A 19,564-nucleotide genomic window follows, 5' to 3' on the forward strand; every position below is an offset into this window, starting at 1 on the left:
GCTGTTCACTATTGTTGACACTATTATTTTTGGCTTTGTTTATGATTCCTATGAATTTCAAGTAAGTGTCTTGTTTAGAATATGCAAGTACAAATTTCAAGTACCAATATGCACATACCTGGTTTCGCCAATTGGATAAGTTTATTCACTATGTTAATCAAGTTAATATCATCAACGATTTCCTTAATTCATCACTTTCTTTACTTAAGTATTGATTTCTAGCTATGTAATATCTTCCAGCTTGGCCTGCTAAATTTGACTGAATCTAAATTAAATAAAACTTATTTTGTTAAGCATTTGTGTGTTTAGAATTTTTTGAGATACTAATGGTACTTCTGGATAATGCTTCTTCAGGATGGCCGGGTTCATGCCTTTTACTCAACCCCATCAATATACTCTTATGCGAAACATGCTGCTAATGAGGCCTGGCCAATCAAGACTGAAGACTACTTTCCGTGAGTCCCGAATGCGAATAATTCAATGAATAAGCTTTCAACTTAAAAATCATTCCTTCCAACTTGTTGTTTGATATTTGTGCCATGAATTTGTTAGGTATGCTGACATGGAAAATAGGCTATTGGACGTGGTATTTTACAAGTAGGCCAGCTATCAAACGCTGTGTTAGATTCTCAAGTGGCTACTACTTGGTAATCCTTCTAAGTACTTACTATTATCATTAGTATTTAGTTAGAGGAAATTTATCAAATTCAAAAGTTCACCCAAATATTCTATGAAAATGTCTTCATTCAAATGTATATTAGAATCTCATTAGAATTCAGAACTCCAATTAATTGCTTAGATGCTATTGGTTTAGAGTTTTATTTTGATAAATGAGAGTTTAGCACCCCTTTGTAATTAAAAGTATAATAAGACTCATTAATAATTGCTGCTCATGCTGTACAATCTATATAACAACCCTGATTTTCGAGTACGCGAGATCTTTTCTGAAAGTACAGATTTCTCCGGAAGATCAGTAAGGGGAGAACCTCTGATATATCATCAAGTATCTCGATCCTTATTGTTATTATTTCATCTTTAAGCTAGAATATTTTCTGAGGCAAGCTCGATAACACAGTCACAAAGAACCTAGTTTTTGAACCGTATCAGTTAGGAGTTTTGATTCTGGTTTCTGTAAATAGTCTCAGTTTGACGAACCGGACTCGAATCATGAGAGAAGAGAGATAATAGTATAATATTATCATTATATTAGTATTAGAAACTTCTTGAATGATATTATAAGGTTACCTGGTAAGTTTTAGTTAAAAATAGAAAATCGGTTTAACTGGGTTCCCAGTTTACAGGTGCAGCTTAGCACCAGCACTTTTTGAAGACTTTAGCAATGCTAAGGCCTCATCATATATGTTATTCTCATATTAAATATGTTACTAGTGTCATTTATGCTAGTAGCTCAGAAAATAATTTTTAGAGATGTCTTTACAAGTGTTCCGATACATCTAGTTTTAGTAGTTATACACCTGAGATATTTTAATATTATTTTAATCCACCTCCAAGCCAACAAATCACAACTCACCCTAAACTCCCAAAACCCCCATGGCTGGTTCATTTTCACTTTGTGGCCAAAATTTCCAAGAGAGAAAAAGAGAGAAAAGTTGTTAGTTCCAAATCTTCAAAGCTTGATTTCTGCTGAACTAAAACTCCAATCAAAATTCCAATACAACCAAAATGATCCTCTCTTCTTTCTCTACATGATCATATGACTTATCAAGGATGGAATCAAGGTGATTTGGCTGCACCATCTCCCTTTTGCTTCGGTTTCAAGGAAACATGCTTAAACATGTATTTTCTTGATGTTCTTCCTTAAGAATCATGCTTAGCTTGACTTGTGAGCCAAAAAACATGAATTTCCAGAAAATATAAGGTTAGAAATAACTTCCTAACATGCTGAGTGAGATTTGGTTAGTTGAGAGTTTGTTGATTTAAAGTTGTTCTTAATGTGATTTAGGAGGAAAAAGTGCTTAAGGACCACCTGAAAGTATAACCGAATTTAGAGCAGCAAAACCAGGTAGGGTTTGAAAAATTTAATCTTGATTGATTGTGTTTGAGTTTTGTAATTATGATATGGTTTGGCTGTGCTTGAAATTGATTGTTTATATGAGTAATTCTTGTTGAATTTTTGGTGAAAATTTGATGAAATTTAATGAAATTCAAGCTATGAACTTGTGTTCTTGTGGCTGCTAGAAAATGAAACCCTAACCCTTAAATTGGGGTTCAATTTGTGTTAAAATCATGTGGAAAAGATGGGGTTTTAGTCACTGGGAATTTATTATGAATTTTAGTAAAAATCGATTGCTGAAAAGATTGAAAAACGGGTGAAAACAGAGAAAGAATCTGAAGAATTTATGAAGAACATGAAGAACACTTTGAGTGTGATGAAGAACATTGAAGAACACGTTTTAGATCTTAAAAAGGGGCAAGGAAGTAAAATTTTTGGTGTTTGGGGGATTATTTGGTAATTTCTGAAAGTTAGGGTGGTTAAAGTAGAAATATTAAAAGTTACGGGTGGTAAAAAGTGAATTTTAAAGGTTAACGGTAAAGATAAGGTAATTTTCGAAAATTTAATGATAAAATAATAAATAATAATAAAATATTAAATAATAATATTTAGTTAAAAATAATATTTTAATAAAAATAATAAAATAATGCGGAAAAGGCAGTTTTCTGTAAAAGTTTTAGCAAGACAACTTTAAGCGCAGAATCTCATAATTACCTTCATGAAACACTTAGGGAGTGGTAATAACATGTTAGTGAAGAAAAGATAAATGAAAGATAAAAAGTTAAACAAAAGATAAAAACCAAAAAGAAAGTCTGTAAAGTTTTAATGACAGAAAAACAGACAGAGATTAGTGAACGAGCTAGGGCAACATAGTTAGTCCTTGAGTTGCGACTAGGGTTAGGTATTGATGCCAGGGCATTTTGGCCAGTTTTACGGACCTTTTCTTTACTATTTTTAGGGTAGTTTCATGCATTTTCTTAGAAAATAAGCTAGTTTTGGGTAGATATTCACTTACATCTTCATTCAAGCATACATTGTGCACTTTACCTGATTTCATGAGGATTTTGCATGAATTATATGATAAATTGGATGATGCATGACTCATGACTTGGACTAGAACTTTGATGCACTTTGGTGCTTGATTTCAGGACAAAGGAAGCAAAGAAGAACCACATTAGCAGTTACATTAGTCCCACTAACGTGACCTCTAACGTGGAATGGGTGCTAACTTGTAAAGTTAATGAGAAAGGTAATCGCCAATAACGCCCTCGAAGCCATCATAAGCCCACGTTAAGAGTCACATTAACTAAGTTAACGTGAACTCTAACGTGGAAGAAGACAATAAGGCCAACGTTAGTGACACTCCCCTTTGTCACTAACGTTGGACCAAGCTCATAATTGGCCACGTTAACTTAGTTAACGTGGCTTCTAACGTTAAGAAGCAAAAGGAAAGCCAACGTTAGTGACATTCACCTTTGTCACTAACGTTGGCCAAGCTTCCATAAGCCACGTTAACTCCCACGTTAACTTAGTTAACGTGGAAGCTAACGTGGAGAGAGTAATTGGTCGCCAACGTTAGTGACACTTACCTTTGTCACTAACGTTGGGGTGAACCACCAAGAGCCACCATGAGCAACGTTAACTCCCACGTTAACTCAGTTAACGTGGAAGCTAACGTGGATAAAAAGATGAGGAGCCAACGTTAGTGACACTCACCTTTGTCACTAACGTTGGAGATGGCTAGCATGACTACGTTAGAAGCCACGTTAACCTAGTTAACATGGACTCTAACGTGAGAAATAGGGGTACATTGGAACGTTAGTGACAAAGGTAAGTGTCACTAATGTTCTCGAAGGATTGGCAAGCTTACGTTAAGATACATGTTAACTAAGTTAACGTGGACTCTAACGTAGGGAAGGGGGAAACTTATCAACGTTATTGGGAAAGGTAAGTCCCAATAACGTGTGCGAAGGACCATGAGGCAACGTTAGTGGTAACGTTTGTGCCACTAACTTTGAAGTTAACGTGGCTCATGCTTGGGTGAGCAACGTTAGTGAAAAAGGTGATTGTCACTAACGTTCTCGAACCCACACTTTCACTTAACGTTAACACCACTAACGTCCTGAGCTAAAAATCCCTGCTTACTTCACACTTTCTCTCTGCAAGCAAAGCTAAGCCCAATGAAGAAGATAATTACTTCAAACACAGGATCCAAAGGCCCATACCCAGGACTTGAAGAGCCAATTAGAAGATCAGAAGAGTAGTATATATAGGAGTAGCTTTGAATTAGTTGGGGAGTTGGAAACTTTAGGGAGCCTTTGGGCATAGAACTACTCTCTGTATTTGCTTTCTCTAGACTTCTAGTTTTACTTTCAGCATGTATTCTCCATCTTTGTTTTCATTTTCCAGAGCTATGAACAACTAAACCCCTTTCATTGGGTTAGGGAGCTCTGTTGTAATTTGATGGATCAATTTTACTTTTCATTCTCCTTCTTCTATCTTTTCTCTTGATTTTACTAGAAAGCTTTCGATCTTCATCCAATTGGGTAGTTATCTTGGAAAAGAAGCTATTCATACTTGGATCTCTTCTGAACCTTGAAAGAGGAATGAAGGGATCATGCAAGAAATGCTTTCTCATGCTGGACCAAATTGGGTTTGGATGGATATGTGACTATAATCCTTCCAACACTTGATTTGGAAAATGCATGTGGTATAATCAGTGACCATACTTCATCTCTTCTCATGAGCAATTGACCAAGGAATTGGCTATTGATCAAGATTTGAGAGATTGAATTACAAGGAATTGTAATTCGATCACTTAAGATTGCCAAGAAGATCAATGAATGCATTGATTGAGGAAGAGATGAAAATGAGCTTGATCCGGAGAATGCAACATCTCCTGAGCCCAATGAATTCCCCATTTCTGATCTTACCCATTCTCTTTAATTTCTGCGATTTACTTTTATGAGCAATTTCCCCATTCCCATTTAAGATTCTGCAATTTACTTTCCGCCATTTACATTCATCTCTTTATTCCTAGCATTTACTGTTTTCACTATTTACTTTCCCGCCATTTAATTTTCTGTAATTCTCAACTCAAATTCTGGTTCGCTCAACTAGAACATTCCTTTAATTAAAGTTGCTTGATCAATCAATCTCTGTGGGATTCGACCTCACTCTATTGCGAGTTTTTACTTGACGACGAATTCGGTACACTTGCCGAAGGAAATTTGTTGCGAGACGAGTTTTTCGCATATCAGGTATTATATGAAAAGTTAAACTATTTCAGTATAGACTTAATGAACCTATACTTGGGATAGGCTAACTATTCATACCAAAATTTATATAAACTTTAAATACATACGTTAAGCAGAAAAATCAGAGCAGAATAAAGAAACACAGAGAATAGAGTAAAGTAAAGAGATAAAGAGAAAAAGAGTACTATAGATATAGAAGAAAGAGTAATTAGAGAAAAGTAAAGAGTTACAGAGAACAGAGTAACTAGAGTAGAGTAAAGAGATACAGAGAAAAGAGAAACTAGAACAGAGCAAAGAGATAAAAGAGATGAGTAATGCAATAAAGAGATATTTGTTTTATGTACATTTGTTTTTTGGGGCAACCCAAGACATGTTTGTTTATTCATTTGTTGCATTAGGGCAACTCCAGAATTATTTGTATGCTCATCTGCTGCATTGAGGCAGTCAGATAAATAGTGGTACGATCACAGAATATTTTCCAGTGCTACACAGCTATTGAGAGCTATAACTGCAACTGATAACCTGGGATCACTTGCAGAGGATATTAATTCATACATGGCTAGAATACCGCACCTGTAACGCAAAGATTGCTTACAGAGGATATGATTTCATACACGGCTGGAATGCCGTCACCTGTAAGGCAGAGTCTGCTTACAGAGGATATGACGCATACGTTGGTTAGTGAGAACTGTACCTATGCTGACTGGAAAACCATACCCGTTTCAGCTGCTTCGGGTTACGTCGGGAGCGGGTAGAAACCGACAAATGAGCTCATTACCTGCACTAGGACTAGACATGCATCATTCTTGTCTACACATTACTCTCTGTTGCTTTTCTTCTTGTGTGTATGATCTATTGCTCTATGTTTGTCTGTATGTATGCTATATCTGTTTTTTATTTTCTTGTATTTTTTTGTTTGTGTTCTGCTTTCTGTTTTCTCTACTTTCTCTATCTATCTTTATCTCCTATTTACTGCTTTGCTATATCCTATTATTTACCTGCTAATCAACGCCGAACAAATGAATGTAAAACACCGGCCCTACTAAAAACTCCCCAGTTCTTACCCCCTTCTTTCTCCTCCCCATCAGATAGAAACGGGCATGATATTCTATGAAGTCGAAGACCTATACATTTACGAGGATCCAGTGTACTATGGTTACTACATTTTAAGTGCGGAGCCTCGTATGAGACGTTACGTGTTACAAAATCGTCCCTTCCAACATCCTCTGTCTAGCCCGCATTTTGACCCCGATGCTCCTTACGACTTTTCCTTATCCTAGTTACACCCTGACGCACCTGGGCATCCTTTTCCTGATGGTCCCGAACACCCTATACCAGCTCAACCTTTGAATGTGGTGGAACCTGAGCCTATCATTCCTGGTGAGCCTGAGTTAGCTGCTGTCTATGTACCTGTGATACCACCAGAGTGGGATTTTTCCCCTTAGCCGATCCCTGACTTTCCACAGCCTAATGAGCCGGCACTACCGGACGATGGGGTAGCTCCTATTTACGCGAACAGACTTGTGCTCGCAAATGGTTTTATACATAGTGACAGCAGTGCTTCTGGTGGGTCTGAGGGTATAGCTGTAGCTGCGGATGAGGAGGAGGAGGAGGATCCTGAGATAGAGATAGAGCAGGATGAGGAGATGGGCGAGCCTCATGATGATCTTCAGAATGGCCACGTGTAGATATAAACTGACAGTAGTGGGAGCATTTTTTGATGATACTCTAGTCTAATATTATCTTTTAGTTAGTCTCTCACTTGTGTTAGTACACCTGAGAGCTAGGAGCTATATAGTGGTTAGGCTATCCTGGGTGCCAGTTTAGCGGCTTTTTGTATGGGCCAGGCCCTGGGAGTGTCGTGTATATATTAGCTACATAGGATGACGAGGATGTAAACTGACTTGATCTTTTGTGAACGCTATATGTTTCGTTATAGTGTACATGATGTATATTATCTGCTATATTTCTATATTTCTCTATGCTTCCTTTTATTGCTATGAATGTATGCTTGTTTATTTTACCTCTTCACCGCAACAACATAAATAGAATATAAAAAAAAGTTACCCGTAAAATCGGCAACGTTCTAACAAGAAACAGGCTCATATATTAAGTAATAGTTAATAATTAGGAAGAACAAGTTGGTAACACTTGGCTTCTTGTATGACCATGGCGTACTAGGAGTTGGGTCGTTACAATCTACAATGATGAGAAAAGTCAACCATATTGGATTATTTCGAAGGATCACTTGTTGCTATTTTAAGTTTATGCATAATTTGCAGACATTTAGGATTAGATACGGGTTGGAAAAGCATTGGAAATTTCAAATTATTAAGTTTTCAATGAAAAACTTTCAACATTAATCATCTTAAGGCACTTTGTTAGCAACACTCTAATAATAGTAATAATCAAGGTTCTGAAAATCAGACCGGACCAGCCAGTTCGACTGGGTTAACCAGCAACCGGTCATCTGGCCGGTCCGGGTGACTCCCAGATCCGTCTTGCAAAAAACGGTGTAAAAATTGGTCAAACCGGTGGTTAACCGACAAATCTGGTGAACCAGCCCGGTTTTTTAAATCAACGGTTGTTCATTATCCATCAAAACATCATCGTTTTGACGCCGAGAAAAAGAAATCTTACTATACTAGTGACCCACCCACCCAACCCATCCATTTCCTCTTCCATTTTCGAACCCTAACCCATAGCTTCCCTAATTTCCTCTTCCATTTTCGAACCCTAACACAGCAACAAGCTCTACAATCGATGCCAGCAGAAGGAACTCCAACGGGCAGAAGGAACTCCCGGTCGCGGATCGTAGCTGCTATTAGCGGCATCGTCATCTGGTCGTCTGAACTCTGAAGCTTCTGCCGTCGATGTTGTCTGGTCGCCCTGGTCGATGTTGTGTTTTTTAATTAATTTTTTATTTTGTTAATTAACTATATGAATTGTTTGTTGGAAGATTGTTAGTTCAATTGTCTTGTTAATTATATGAATTGATGGCTTGATGTAGAGTTCTTCTTCTGCTTTTCAGTTTTTTTTTATTTTGTTAATTATATGAATTAATCATTCTGTAATTATGAATTTACTTAATATAAATTTGATATAAGTTCAATTTTGGATTCTGGATTTTGAATGCTATATAGAATTGATACAATTTTGGGACTCTGGATTTTGAATGCTACATTGACTTTTGCTGAATATAATTCTTGATTTTAAATGCTGTATGAATTGATATAATTCTAAGGCAAATATTTTCTCAGATCTTTCTTTTCTTATAAAGAGCCAAAAATGCATATGATGTATCAAGTTATTGCTAGAGAATTGAATTAAAATTCAGTTTCTGTCCAAAGTTTTGCTTTTGCTACTTTTTAATCTGTTATTTTAAATTCTTATATTTCATGTAGGCCTAGAAAAGTTCAGGTACTTGGGGCAACACATTGATGCTCATTTGTGTCAACAGCATCAAAATCGTCCTTTAATAATCAATTTTTTGTTCACTAAGGAACAATTTTATGTTTTTGAGGTCTAATTTTATGGAGAAACGTAACAGATTGATAGTGAAGAGATAATTAGATGTCTCATATATCTTTGAGACAAATTTGACCAATTTAGTAATATATAAATTGATGATCAATTTGATGTCAAGTGCATATTCGAAGGACCAAATAAAATTTTGATTATTTGAAGGGCTTACTCATGTTTTGAGCTGAATTCCTTTTGTTTATTTATTTATTCTTTTTAAATGCATTACCTTGATATTGTGTATGTGATGAACGGATTTTTGACGGTTTAGAATTTCACAATAAATCCTCGTTGCTAGTATAGTTTCTAAACCAACAAAGAATCCTTTCATACAAAAATTTGGATGTCACTAAAGCAAACCCAATAAAATAAACCGAAGTATTTAAACCTCGGGTCGTCTCTCAAGGAATTGCAGGGAAGTGTACTTATAGTTGGTTATGAGATTGTATCTTTTTGGGTTTTTGAAATGTTGAACAAGGAATGTAAATGATAAGAAAATAAACTAATAATTAAGAAAGGCTCTTGGCAAGGTATGAGAACTAGAAGTCCTATCCTAGTTACTCTTATCAATTGTGATGAGAATTGTCCATTGTTCCCACTTAGTTAACCTCTAACCATGAAAGAAAGTCAAGTGGATGAATCAATTTGATTCCTCAAGTCCTAGTCAACTCCTAAGAAAAGACTAGCTTTAGAGGGATCCAAATCAACTAGCAACTTTCAATTATCAATCAACAAAGGAGTTTGATAACTCAAGAGTCTCCAATTACTCAACCATAGCCAAGAGGAGAGAAATCTACTCTAAAATCCAACCAAGCATTTTATCAAACACTTGGAAGCCACAACATAAAAGCATAGAAAAGCAATAAGAGATAATAAAATCTAAACAACCAATTGAAAGCATCAATAACATAAATTGAAGAAAGCAATCATAAATATGAAATACCTCGAATTGCATTAAATAGAAAATCAAATCTAACATGAGAATTCATAAACTAAAGTGGATAAATAGATAAATCAACAAGGGAAGATAGATAAACAAAAGTACCAGAAGAAATAAGAGTAAAAGAGAAACTAAATTGAAATAGGGTAGAAATCTAAAATTGAAAATAGCTAAACCTAAGAATCCTAAAACCTAGAGAGGGGAGAGAGCCTCTCTCTTTAAAAAACTACATCTAAAACCTAAAACTATGTAAAGTGAATGAATGTTGTGTGAATGAATGAATGATTCCCCCACTCTGCAGCTTCTATTCTATGTTTTCGGGCTTGGGATTGGGACAAAAATAGCTCAGAAATTGCCCCCTAGCGAATTTTGATACGTACAGCACTTGGCTCTGTCACGCGTACGCGTCGTCGATGCATACTCGTCGTCCACGCGTACGCGTCGATTGAACTTTCGCAAGGTCACGTGTACGTGTAATCCACGTGTGCGCGTTGCCTAACAGCATGGCAACTATGACAAATTATATATCATTTCGAAGCCTCGAATGTTAGCTTTCTAACGCAACTAGAATCGTCTCATTCGGACCTCTGTAGCTCAAGTTATGATCGATTTAGTATGGAGAGGTCAAGCTTGACAGCTTAGCAATTCCTTCAATTTCTTGTATTCCTTCTACTTTTGCATGCTTCTTTTCCATCCTCTAAGCCATTCCTGCCCTATAAACCCTGAAAACACTTAACACACATATCACGACATCGAATGGTAATAAGAGAGAATTAAAATTAGTAATTTAAGGCCAAAGAAGCATGTTTTCAATCATAGCACAGAATTAGGAAGGAAAATGTAAAACATCGAATTATATGAATAAGTGTGAGTTTAGTGGATAAAATCCACTCAATTAAGTACAAAATGTACCATAAAATAGTGGTGTATCAAATCTTCCCACACTTAAACATTAGCATGTCCTCATGCTAAGCTCAGGAGAAGATACAAAGCAGTGAAGAGGAATGGTAGAAATTATGAAATGCAACCTATCTATATAAAGACAACTACATGCAAAAATGCTTTTACCTACTTGATTAAAAGTAAACAAATTCTCCAAGACAAACATAAACTGGATTCCACTAATTCAAATCACAAAATAAAGTACAAGTAAACTTGTAAGAAGATAGCCCATGAAAGCCCAGAACACAGAATCAAGCATTGAACCCTTACTGGAAGTGTATATGCACTCTAATCACTCAAGTGTCTAGGGTTAATTCACTCTAATCTCCTTTAGTCATGCTTTCAAAAACTTTGTTCTTCATCTAACCAATCAACAAATATTTAATGTACAAATGCAAATATCATGAGGGCTTTTCAAGGTTGAAATGGGGCTAAGGTAACGGTGAGGATATATGTATGGCCAAGTGAGCTATCATATGAATCTTTGACTAACCTAAGCTCTCACCTAACACACACACACACACTCTATGTAATTCTAAAATCATGCCTAGCTACCCAAAATCACACTTTTGTATATTTCACATACTCATATACCAAATTTTTCTTAATTTCACCACATATGCATTGATCTTTTATTAAACTTAACATTGGGGTAATTTTGTCGCCTATTTATTTATTTATTTATTTATATTGTAATAGAATTGTTTTTTTTTTTTAACATGAAAGCAAACATAACTTATCAATGCACATAGTTTTTTTGGTCTCACATGAGTATGCACCCAAATTCACAATACTTAAATAAAGTGGAAACACAACACATTCCCATTAACCCAGGTTTCCCACAATTCCTCACACTTAATTGATACACAATCTCTATCTTAAGCTAACCAAAAATTTAATTGGGGTAATTAATTGTTTTTCCGCTTAAGGCTAGTGATGTGGTAAAATATAGAACAAAGGGGATTAAAAGGCTCAAAGTGGCAAACAAAGGTAATTGAAATGGTAGGCTATTTGGGATAAGTGAGCTAATAACAAATGATGGCCTCAATCATATGTATGCATGTAAATACACTAAATAATGGACATATATAAAGGAACAAACTATAGATTACAATCATAGAAAAGAAAACACACAAGAATAAAATATTATAATTAAATATTATAACCATATAATTAAGCTCAAATCTCACAGGTTATGTGTTCTAAGCTATAAACCATGTTCCAAATTAAAATCTTTAGACAAGTTTAACAAAAAGGTTTTAATTTAAATTACTGAAATACTATAAAAAGGGTCTTGAAAAGAAACTCATTATTTCAACCAAGCAAAACATACATGCAAACAATTATTATCATGCAATCTATCCTATCTAACAAAAGAAAAATGTCAAATGTTGGTGTTAAGAGAGAGAAGTTACCTCCAGAAGTCAAGGACTAACCTCCCCACACTTAAGGCTTGGCACGGTCCTCCGTGCCATCAGTAAGGAGCAAGGTAGGACTGGAAGCATCGCCTCCACTGTCTGGTTTGCCATGGCTCCCTGTGCTACTGGATGAAGGGGAATCCGGGGTGTCCTTCGGGTCCGGAGGTGGGTGGATACCAGCTATGAGTTCCTTTAGATAGTTGTATCGGTGCTTGTTACGGTGCTCCATTTTCTCCATTATGCAAACGCGTGGGTCGCGCAGATTTGATAGTGACGCGTAAGCGTCAGGCACGCGTACGCGTGCCTTTGGTTGTGCGAATCGTGCAAGACCAGCCACGCGCACGCACAACTCTCTGTTCGCTCTGGGCTAGGGGCCAAAATTGGCACGGCAGGGACGCACACGCGTGGATGGTCATTAAGGGAAGATGACGCGCACGCATCAGGGATGCGTACGCATGATGGGGTTTGTGCTTCTAGCACAGTTCCAGTCCCAAACCAGCACAACTCTCTGCCCATACACCCATTTACGCTGATTTCCAGGGTCATGCGTACGCGTCATGGAGGCTTACACGTGGACTGCTGAAAGCGCAAGTGACGCGCACGCGTGAGGGACGCGTACGCGTGGGCTAGCTTGTGCGCAAGGCATGCTTCCAGCGCCACTCATGCCCAACTTTCTGTTCAATTCCTTGGTGGTGCGAAGTCACGCATGATGCGTACGCATCATCGACGCTTGCGCGTCGAACTCCTTTTTCTTTTTTTGCAAGATAAAAGTAAATATGCAGAACTGGAAATTAAGGCTGACAGAAATAGATTAAAACTAATAAAAAGAAGGATCATACCATGGTGGGTTGTCTCCTACCTAGTACTTTTAGTTAAAATCCTTAAGTTGGACATTTGGTGAGCTCCTCGTCATGGTGACTTGTGCTTGAACTCATCTTGAAACTGCCACCAACGCTTGGACTTCCAATAAGCTTCAACACCTCCAAATAAATTCACCAAGCCTTGATGAAGTTCGCCACAAGTTTTGAGCTCCCAAAGTTGATCCTCTTGTATGCCCGGATCCCAAATCTTGTTTCCACACCCATCTTCAAGTTGATCATCATGATTCCATCCGGGTGGTTTAGCCTTGGAATTCTCATTTAAGCACCTAAACATCCTCCTAGTACCAATCAATCGAGAATTATACCAACCCTTGCAATTAGGCCTTGAGCTTCCAACCATAACAAACCTAGGATGGTGTTGCCAACCACTAACCATCTCCCTTTTACTCTTAAAACCACAGATAGCTCTAAGTTGTCCATCCGTTTCAAGTATACCATATTCAAGTGGGAAAGTAGAGTTTAAGGATAAGAATTTTACCCAATTGAATGTTGTGTTGGATGGTAATGGCTTGGGGGAAGGTATCTCCAGTGGCGGCCTTGCTAATGTATTCTTCAATCTCTTGGGCTCTTCTTTGATGATCTCCACCTCTTGACAAGCTTCTGGAACATTGACCTCTTCCTCTAGTTTAATGGGAGAGGTTTCAATTGTAGGTAAAAACTCATTAATTATTGAACCCGTCTCATGATCAACCTCCTCAAAGTCTGCAACCATGGTATGCATTGGAGGTTGTACACCCTCCTCAACATCAAATTCAAACATTTTAGAAGGAGGCTCTATGACTTGAGATTCCCATGGAGGTTCTGCATCTCCTAAGTCCTCAACCATTTCCTCTTCTTCGATAATTTCGGTTTTCTCCACTTGCTCTAGTACAAAATCTAACTCCTCCTTGATAACTTCCACCTCTTGACAACTTTCTTCAATTTCCCTAATTATTCAACTACTCCTTCATCTTCAAGGGTCTCTCCTACCTCCACTTTTTGGGCCTCCTCTTGCTTCTCTTGAAGTATGTATGCGTGAACCCTATCCATTACGTCTCTAAGACGATCCCTTTTCTCTTGTTCCATGTCAATAGCGTAATTGGGATCATGTTGCTCTTGGATTGATGAATATGGGTGAAAAGTAAGTGCACCAGAGCTTGAGAGTTGAGTATTGGGGGTAAAGGATGGATCCATACGAGATATAAGAGCTTGGAGAGTAGAGGTGAGACCGGTGAGAGCAGAGGTAAGTGTGGTTTGAAGCTCCTATTGCCTTGGCAAATAACACTAAAGGTATCATCTATGGGAGCTTGGGGTGGATAGGAAGGTTCATCTGTTGGGAGAAAAAGCTCATAATTCGAAGGTGGTTCTTCTTGATAAGGATATGGAGATGGTGTATATTGAGGTGGTGGTTCTGGGTATGGTTCATATGGTTCGTATGGTGGTTGGTGTGGTGGATAAGGGTTAGGGTCATATGGAGGTGAATGGTGGAAAGGGGCTTGTGAGTATGGTGGTTCAAAGCTATGTTGAGGAGGGGGTTCATAGGCTTATGGTGGGCTTGTCGGTAACTACAAGGGGATCTACCATATCCATTATCTTGGTATGCACCTTGGAATGGCTCTTGCTCATAGTAAGTTGGAGGAGGTTATTGCCAAGAGGGTTGATCAAATCCTTGTGGCTCCTCCCATCTTTGATTGTCCCAACCTTGATGCATGTTCTTATTATAGCTTCCATTCCCTACAACATAATTTGAACCAAACTCATAGCCAAAGGGATGAGAATTCATAGTAGCAATAGAAAATAAAAACAAAAACTGAGAAGAAATAATGAAATTAAACTCCTAAAAATAGAAACAACTAACAAAGAAACGAAAAAGTAAAATTATTCACAATATTCATAATAATCAATAATAAGGCACACATTTGCAATTCTCCGTCAACGGCGGTATTTTTTTTATGAACGGATTTTTGACAGTTAAGAATTTCACAATAAATTCCTATTGCAAGTATAGTTTCTAAACCAACAAAGAATCCTTTTATACAAAAATTTGTTTGTCACTTAAGCAAACCCAATAAAAATAAACCGAAGTATTTAAACCTCGTGTCGTCTCTCAAGGAATTGCAGGGAGGTATAGTTATTATTGGTTATAAAAAAGTATCTTTTGGGGGTTTTTGAAAGGTTGAACAAGGAATGTAAATGATAAGAGAATAAACTAATAATTAATAAAGCTCTAGGCAAGGTATGAAAACTAGACGTCCTATCCTAGTTATCCTTATCAATTATGATGTGAATTGTCCATTGCTCCCACTTAGTTAACCTCTAACTATGAAGGAAAGTCAAGTGGATGAATCAATTTGATTCCTCAAGTCCTAGTCAACTCCTAAGGAAAGACTAGCTTTAGAGGGATCCAAATCAACTAGCAACTTTCAATTATCAATCAACAAGGGAGTTTGATAACTCAAGAGTCTCCAATTACTCAACCAAAGCCAAGATGGGAAAAATCTAACTTTAAACCCTCCCAAACATTTTATCAAACACTTGGAAGGCAAAACATAAAAACATAGACAACTAGCAAGGAATATTAAATCTAAACAACTAATTGCAAGCATCAAGGATAACAAATAAAGGAAGAAGCAATAAATATGAAATACCTCAAATTGCATTAAAAAGGAAAATCAATTCTAACAAGAGAATTCATAAACCACATAAAGTAATCAACAAGAAAAATAAATAAACTAGAATGCTAAGAGAAATAAAAGTAGAAGAGAAACTAAATTGAAATAGAGTAGAAATCTAATAATGAAAATAGCTAAACCTAAGAATCCTAAAACCTAGAGAGAGGAGAGAGCCTCTCTCTCTAAAATTATGTATGAATGTTGTATGAATGAATATTGTGTGAATGAATGGATGATTCCCCCACTATGCAGCCTCTATTCTGTGTTCTCGGGCTTGGAATTGGGCCAAAAAGGAGCCCAGAAATCGCTCCCAGCGCTTTCTGCAATTTCTGCACGTGGCGCATGTCACGCGTATGAGTAAGTCATGCGTACGCATCGCCTGGCAAAATTCCTTGTCACACGTACGTGTTAGTCCCGCGTATGCATCGCTTGTCTTTTGTGCTAGTCACGTGTACGCGTCACTGCCAGCTTCTCAAAACTTCATTTTCTTGCCTTCCTTCCAATTTTGCATGTTTCCTTTCCATCCTCTAAGCCATTCCTGCCCTATAAAGCCTGAAAACACTTAACACACAGATCACGGCATCGAATGGTAATAAAGGATAACTGAAATTGACAGTTTAAAGGCCTAGGAAACATGTTTTCAACTATATCACATAATTAGGAAGGATTTGTAAAACCATGCAAATTATATGAATAAGTGTGCAAAGATTTGATAAAAATCACTCAAATTAGCACAAGATAAATCATAAAATAGTGGTTTATCAGTATGACATTGGGACATAATGGTTTGTTGTTGCATTACAATCACAATTAAAGAACATAGCTTACTATGCTTGGGACATAATGGTTTGTTGTTGCATTACAATCATAGTTAAAGAACATAGCTTACTATGCTTGTGTTAGAATGAGAAATTTGTCATCTTTAATTTTGAGGGTTAATGATGCTTGCTGCAGAAAAGTTTCATTTTGATTAATTTGGGTGTTTCTTTACTTTGGCTACTTCTTGTTGTTGGATCCAAATTTATAGACATGTCACTTTTATTTTGGCTGCAAACTTTATATATACAAGTGCATAAAATTCTAACATCCTTACCAAAAAAAAGTTTATTAATTAAACCGGTTCAACTACGGTTTGACTCCGGTTGAACCATTAAATTATTGAACCAGTCACTTGACCGGTTCAATGACCGGTCTAGTTTTTACAACCTTGGTAATAATACAAGGAATTGTTTTATGTTAGCCATAATTGAAGTTAGGGTTGCAAACATTGAAAATGCTTGCATAATTGTGCAGGTATGAGTTCTAACGTTCACCAGATGCATTCTCTGCTTCAGTTCATGAATATAAAATATCTCTTAAAGGACTTCTAGGATTGCATTCATATTTTAATTTTGAGACTTTTATGTACTTAGATGATATTGAAATATTGAAGTTGTTAGTTTATTTTATTTTTTAAAGAAAAACAGTGATAGTTATGTAACACAATACCATATGTAATTATGTTTGGAACTATTGATATTGAGAATTTTTGTATATATAGAGTTATTATGTCTTATATTGAGGAATTGTGTTATAAAAGATTTAGTTTTAAAATTTTTATATTAAAAAATAAATTTTTAATTTGAGAATATGTAAATGAGATAAGATTAATGAATGATTTGAAATTAAAAATAAATAAATAATTACAAGATTTGTGGAGGTTTTAAACTGCCACAAAAGTTATTTAAAAATGCCATAAAAGTCCAATATACAACCCCTACTAAAAACACAAAATCCCTACTGAATAGATTGTGGAATTTTTAAAAACCCCACAAAAGACCTTGTGACGCCTCAAATTTTGGGGGTTTTGGAAACTCCCACAAACCATTTGGTGGGGGTTATAAACCTCCATATGTAACATCCGGTCAAACCGTAATTAATTAAATAATAAATTAAATAGGAGTGAATATGGTTAGAAAATCTAGCAATTGGAATTTGATAATTTAAATATGATATTTGGACTCAGTGGATTTTTCTGAGTCGGAAAACATAGTTTTCTGCAAAAAATTACGCACTGGAATTTTGACCGGCAGTACCGGCTGAGATCTATCTGGTACTGCAGCTGAGAAAATTAATTATAAGTTAATATGGCTAAGAAATTAGGATTTATAATTAGGACAAGTAGAAATATTTAAAATGTGATTTAGAGCACTAATCTTAAAGGTTTTGGCACAAAATTGGGCCAACAGACTAAAATAAGTGAACCGGGCCCAAGTGGGCCCAAGACCCAACATATATAAACATTAGTTATGAGCATTTTAGCTCATTAACCCTGAAGGAAGGGGGTAGGGGTGCTAAAAAATGGAAGAGAGGTGAGAGGAGAGGGTTCCAACTTCAATTCTATCTAACTGTTTGCGGCCACGCATCGCTCTTTTCATCCTCTACAATTCTATCTAAGTTTTGTGGTGAGTAGTCCACTCTCCTATGCCCAGTTTCGTTTTTCCCATTTTATTTCAAATTTGGTTAGGATTTTGAGGAAATCTTGTGATTTTGGTTGTTTAGGGGTGCTCTAGTATGAGCCATGGGTGATATTCATCACAAAATTTCGTGGGTTAAGGTAAGGAACCCTCTAACCCTTGTGATTTATCATTTTTATGAATCCTAGGTTGATGTATGTATGTGAAATTGGTTATGTTAGTGTATTTGGTGATTTTGGTGCACAATTGGGAGGTTGGTGTTTCTTGAGGAGCATTAGTGAGGCTTGGAGCTAAGGGTTGGTGGAGACTTCCAAGAAAAAGCTCAATTATTTTGGCTACAAGAGGTACGGTTTAAGTTTCATTTAAGTACCGTGTGGTGTGATGAGAATTCATAGGCTAGATGCCCCTAGGATTAAGTTTGGATTATGCAAATGGTTGGTACTAATATATATAGTTGTCATGTAATGAGAATTGATAATTGAGTTGAGAATTGTGTGAATTTGTATGTTTGGTGTGTTGAGAATTTGATGAATTGAATAATAAATATTGGTTTGTGGAATATGCATTTAAATTGTGAATTTTGCACCGGAGGCCGGAAAGAGGTAAAGAAGGTAAGTTGATATGTGTGTTGTGTGATGATAAGAGATTGGATGGATTTTAGTTATTGAATGTGTGAATAATTGGTTTGGTTATTGAATAATAAGGTTTGAGGAATTGAGGTGTGAAATTTGATAGTTTTGGATGAAATTGTGTAGAGGAGGTAGGTTTAGTTTGGTTGAGTGTAATTATGTGAATGTGGTTGGGTTGTGGTCATTTGGATGAGTGGAAATGAATTTAGCTTGTGAACATTAGAAAAATTGGTAATTTCTAGTTTTGGGGTAAAAACTGATTTTTTACCAACATTAGTGGTCCGTAACTCAGTCCACGGAGTTCGGAATTCTTCAAAAATGGATTTTTATGAAAGTTTATTCAAAGATCTTTCCAACAGTTCAAAAATGGTTGAAAAAGGAATTTTGTAGCAGAAGCTATGTGTGGTGGAAGTTTGAGGTTTAAAAATGAAATTCTGCAGCTTTTTAACTTAGTAAAATTTTTTGCAGATGGTACTCCCACGCATACACGTGGCCGACGCGCACCCGTCAATCTCAATTTTTACTCACCCACCTGTGCGCCTGGCCGATGCGTACGCGTCGATGTACTGATTTAAGTGCCCAGCCAAAGTTCTCGAGAGTTGTGCGGCTACTGTGCTGGTTTTGTGCGTAGGGCACAAACCGCACCCACGCGTACGCCTGGCTGACGCGCAGGCGTCACTTTACTTTTCTCCCATCCACGCATGCGCATGGGCGACGCATACGCGTCACTGTAATTTTTCTGCTTGATAAACCCTGTTTTTAGGGTTTATCTTGTGTTGAATTTAGAGTATTTTAGTAACATTTTCTCACATTTATTCACTAAAATAGCATGGTTTTGTGATTCCCCCTTGATT

Source organism: Arachis hypogaea, chromosome 15, assembly GCF_003086295.3.
Source record: "Arachis hypogaea cultivar Tifrunner chromosome 15, arahy.Tifrunner.gnm2.J5K5, whole genome shotgun sequence".
NCBI lineage: Eukaryota > Viridiplantae > Streptophyta > Magnoliopsida > Fabales > Fabaceae > Arachis > Arachis hypogaea.